The sequence below is a fragment of the Copadichromis virginalis genome, linkage group LG15 (genome assembly GCF_057382275.1).
Source record: "Copadichromis virginalis isolate Kocher_CV1m ecotype Utaka linkage group LG15, C_Virginalis_male_GT1.1, whole genome shotgun sequence".
NCBI classification, from domain to species: domain Eukaryota; kingdom Metazoa; phylum Chordata; class Actinopteri; order Cichliformes; family Cichlidae; genus Copadichromis; species Copadichromis virginalis.
Window position 1 is genome coordinate 30,098,873 of NC_140632.1, and position 5,170 is coordinate 30,104,042.

At 39.6% G+C, this 5,170-nt stretch overlaps 1 long non-coding RNA gene across 1 annotated transcript; it reads left to right on the plus strand.

Moving 5' to 3' along the window:
* Window positions 1-370: 370 nt before the first annotated feature.
* Window positions 371-4,653, plus strand: LOC146692709 (uncharacterized). The gene is made up of 3 exons (XR_014915272.1): window positions 371-538; window positions 3,213-3,269; window positions 4,064-4,653. It is a non-coding gene; the product is annotated as an uncharacterized LOC146692709 (long non-coding RNA).
* The last annotated feature ends 517 nt before the right edge of the window (window positions 4,654-5,170 follow it).

Genomic DNA, 5,170 nt, shown 5'->3' on the forward strand with positions numbered 1-5,170 from the left:
AAAAACCAACAGAACGGGCAGAGAAAAAAAAAAAGCATATATCAATCACCTGGATCACCTGCTGAGAAAGAAAAAAGAAAGCAAGCAGAAGAGAACAAGAGTAATAGAATAAACAACATCACAATGATATATGGGAATATGACAGTAAATACTAAATGTTAAACATTATTGTGCAGCACATAAGATCAACAGAACACAGTGTGCTTTGAGGTAGGAGCCAAAAAGGGTGTAGTTTGTGGGTGTGATCACCCGTGTGTACACCTGTGAGCATGGACGCGCTTGTTTTTTGTTTTTTTAAAAGGTTCCTTCATGTAATAATCTGCTAGAGGGTGTGGGGGGGCCCCGTCCTTTTTTTTTCTTTCTCTCACCCTCTCTCTCTCTCTCTCGCACTTTTTTTCCGCTTCACTTCGCACCTGAGCCTTGTGCTTTATGCTGGGCAGAGGGGGGAGGGGCGGTAGTTACACTCAGTAGCACAGGAACAGAGCCAGAGGGAGAGAGAGAGAAAGAGAGCCAGGGACAACAACGTCACATTAGAAAGGTATAGTAATCATCCACAACTATTTTCGGTTGCAGATGATAAAGGATTCATAAAGTTTATTCATGCAGGTCCATATGACAGAGAATATGCATCTTCTTTTTGTTTTCATATTATAATTTATATTTAATTGTGTTGTGGTTTGCAGTGTTTTGTGTTGTTTTCACTTTAAATTTGTAAAAGGAAAAAGCTGAAAATTTAAATAGTTAAAAGTTGAAATGTGAATAGTTGATTTTTGTATTATATGATTTATTTATTACATTTTATGTGGAGTGAAAAAATAAAAGTATATTTACAGTGGCCCCTACAGACAAAGCACATACAAACTTCAAATCACGTACGAACTCTGAAGCACGTACAAACTCCAAAACACGTAAAAACACGTACAAACTCCAAAACACGTAAAAACTCCAAAACACGTACAAAAAACTCAGAAGCACATAAAAACTCAAAACACATACAAAAGACAACAGAAGTGCTCCAGGATGCTGGGCGTAGTGTTGAGCTTTTGTTACCTAGTGGCTACACAAGCCAGCAAGTACCAACGACCGGATTTGGTGTGTGGTAGTAACAGGTAAATGAACTTTTTTTTTTAAATTATTTGAATATATATGAGTGCCTGTGTATAAATACACAAACAATACACATATGCTTTCAATTGTGTAATTTAAGTGATCTAGTAGCTCTGCTTTGGAAGTTCCGTTCATGCTAGAAATGTGTTTTGGAGTTTGTACGTATTTTGTCTCTAGGGGCCACCGCATATATTTATATATAAACATATACAAATAAAACCCCTTTTTTTTTACGTTAGTAATTCCTTTTGTGCATAATTTTATATTATTGTTAATAATAAATTAATTAAAGCAACAAAACAACCTGAAGAGCCGGTTCGGAGCCGAAAGAGCCGGCTCTTTTTAGTGAGCCAAACCGAAAGAGCCGGATCTCTAAAAAGAGCCGGAAATCCCATCACTAATTTCCAGTGGAAATTGGCCGACATATACTCAGCACAACCATGTATAGTAACCACAAAACTTAAAAAGAGGTTATACACAAAATGTGGTAATATTATGTTGAAGCACAGTACGTGTTACGAGGCTCCTGACGACGGTAGCCGTAATGCTCTGACAATCCATCAAGCGGTGCGACTCTGTAGCTTAGCAAAATCGTACTAAAACATTTTTGACAGATTTTTGAGCGCCATGTACGACATAAAATTGGTTCGGTAATAACGACGGCCAATTTGCATGCTCTACCAAAAAATGTGCTCTGGTGTGTATCTGACGGACGAAAGCCAAACCAGTTCCACACCACTGAAATTGCACCATTTTTACAAACCAATTCTGGTTCATCTGATTCATTCAGCCATCCGCTTTCTCCCTTCTCATTCTCCGTCGCCGCCATGCTTTTTCCGCCATATGCATATGAAAACAACAAAACGCGTTTTACCCATTTTCTATCGCGATATTTCATTTTCTTATCATTGCCTAACATTATGATATTTATTATTATTATTATTGGCAGGATGAGAGGAGTCCCTGAGAACGATGCGTGCTTGACATAGACATCTCTTCTCTTGGACATCCTCAGTGGCAGGAGGTGGAGTTCCTGTAATGCATTTTCACTACCCGCTGCAGTACCTTGCGGTCAGCAACAGCGCAATTCTTATACCAGTTACACAGTTGGTCAGGATGCTCTCTATCGCACAGCGGTGGAAGTTACGCAGTATGTCAGCAGACAGGTGATTCTTCTTCAGTGTCCTCAACAAAAAGAGGCGCTGATGGGCCTTCTTGACCAGGCTGGAGGTGTTAGTTGACCAGGACAGATTCTCAGATGTGGGTCCCCAAGAGCTTGAAGCTGGAGGCCCGTTCAAGAGCTGTTCCATTTATGTAGATGGGGACATGGGTGTCTGTTTTCTCCCTCCTGAAGTCCACAATGAGCTCTTTGGTTTTGCTGGTATTCAGAAGCAGGTTATTGTCAGCAGCACACAGCTAGGTGCTTTACTTCTTCCCTGTAGTCAGACTCGTCGTTGTCACTGATGAGACAATCACCGTAGTATCATCTGCAGACTTGATGATGGAGTTTGGAGGGAATAACTGTACTGAATGCTGAGCTGAAGTCGCCGGAGAGTGTGGCGTCCAACTAGCTCGATAGAGTTGTGTTTCCATTATTATCATGACATTACAATCCATTAGTGTCCTGTTGTTAGTGATCCACAGTCATAACTCATTCATTTTATTCACCAGGTGTTAGCCTTAGATTAACTGTTAGCCCTCTGTGTTTCCCTTGCCTTTGTTTACAGTCTCTGTGCCGTCTTCGAGCACTTCCGGCTGGCCGAGCAGCCTGCAAAAGCATCGGTGTTCTTCTTATTTCCGGGATGAGTCAAAGGTTGCTGATAAAACAGTCGAAGTTGTGTAATCCTAAATCCAAAACCTCTAGTCGGGTGTAATATGTAAAAGCGAAGCTGTTCTACAAGAACAGACCCAAAATAAGCAGGAATAATACAGCAAACTTGTAAAATGTGAAGAGACACTGTACCTAGTGTGATGCACGGGCCGCCATCTTGGTATTAGGCCTGACTCCATCTCCTTGTTAATTTATGACACACTTAATAAACACTTCACTTCTGAAATGACCAGATTTATGCATTTGAATTTAATGTTTTGTTTTGTTTAAACAGGCCCTTTGATCACAACAACATGGTGGACCGAGTCAGAGGGTGATACTCCTTTGAAAGGTATTGTTACAACAAATGTACACCTCAAGAGCTAGGGTGATATTTTATTTACATTTTATTTAAATCTGCTGTCTGATATTCAGCTTTTGAAGTCAAACCAAAAGTCCACAGCAAAGAAAATTAAACCTCTTCATGTGACTCAAAAACAAAGAACTTGGCCTAACTGTCCAAATTCTTTTGCAGGCGACGGTTTAATTATTTCATTGTTCCCTGTTGCCTGAAACAATTTTATCTTCAGTTGATGAATTTGTTGAACACAGTTAAAAGATTGTTATGGTACTGTACAGGTTTTTATTTAGCTCTGGAAGTATGTTTGAGTTATTACAGCATTTGTATAACACCATACAGCACAGGTGTCGAACTCCAGGCCTCGAGGGCCGCTGTCCTGCTTGTTTTCCAACTAACCTGCCCTTGTAGCTTCTTATTGGCAAAGCACACCTGATCCAGGTAATCGGCAGCAGGTAGGGCAGGGATATCTCAAAAACAAGCAGGATACTAGCCCTCGAGGACTGGAGTTTGACACCCCTGCCATACAGGGAAGTTTGTCAGTTTTGAGATATGTACATGCAGTACAATATCTCCCCTGAAATGGCAAAAATAAATGGGGGCTACTTTTTATTTCACTTGTTCACATGTTGTATTTTACTTGTTCGGTTTCCTATTTTCTTGTCTGTCCCTCACACTAGTTTCACCACTATGCTCTCGAAATCACTAGCATCAGAAATATCACTTCACCTCACAGGCCCCTTCAATTAAAATTAATTATTACTATTAATACTTTTGTTTGTTCTCAGGAGCTTCACAGAAGAGAGGCTGGTCTGCAGCAGAGACTCTTGCTGTAGAAAAAAAGAGAAAAGGTTCCTAGAAGGTGGCAAAGTTCCTGGTAAGGTGGATTGCGTGTATTGAAACTTCACCAAAAGAACTTGAACAAAGGACGTGGAAAGCAGTTAAGGTCTATGTCACAAACAGAATTGGAGCACTGAGGCACCAGAGTGCTAAAAGACTTTTGGTTTTGGTTTAAAACACATAGTTGCACATTTCAGAGTGCTGTTTTTTCATGTTTCATGTTGAAGCTCATATTTAGTTTAACCACGGCTGGCCCAGTGTAAACTAAATTGAGTACTTTACATATTTGTGCACAATGGCACTTTTCATTTCATTATGGATTGTAGGAAGGTCAGTACAAGACAAAATAATAATGTGAATTGCTGTTTTTACATTATAAAACATTTGGATAAATGGAATACTTGGGATTTTTTGTTTAGAAATAAACAATCACTGTCCCATTTGCAGTTTTTTGTTTTTGTTTTGTTTATTAGGTTATGGGATATATGGCATGACATTTTGCTACCATGTAAAATATCTTGTGTTTTAAATAAAGAGCTTAAACACAAAAAAAATGTTTTGATTGAGAAATTTAAGTGTGTTTGAGGTACACTATCACCATAGCTGCTGTAGTATTATAGCTGTTCTGTTTAACATGGTAGGAAATGTTAATTATTTGTGGTAAAAAGTAAAATTGCTCATTTAATATAGGAGGGTCCCCACAGAAATAGCAAAATTCAGGTCATTTTTTTCATGTGAGTGTTTTTAATATATCAAGTGATTTTCCCCTTCACAAAAAATTTACATGAATTTAGCAATTAAAATCAATTTTCTAAACCATGTAGAAAAGGTGGATCCCACCAGCACCCTCCCAGTCAGGTGGTCCCACCAGGTAGTAAAAACGGGTATGTGTGTGTGTGTGTGTGTGGTGCCACTGGCTGGAGTTGCTATAGCAACCAGGCTCACACCGCCTGCTTAATGAGCTCTCTGTCACTCTGCCAAGAGAGCTGCTGCCTATCTTGGCCAGGTCTCCCTTGAAAAAGAGGTTTTTAATCTCAATGGGATCTTCCTGGTTA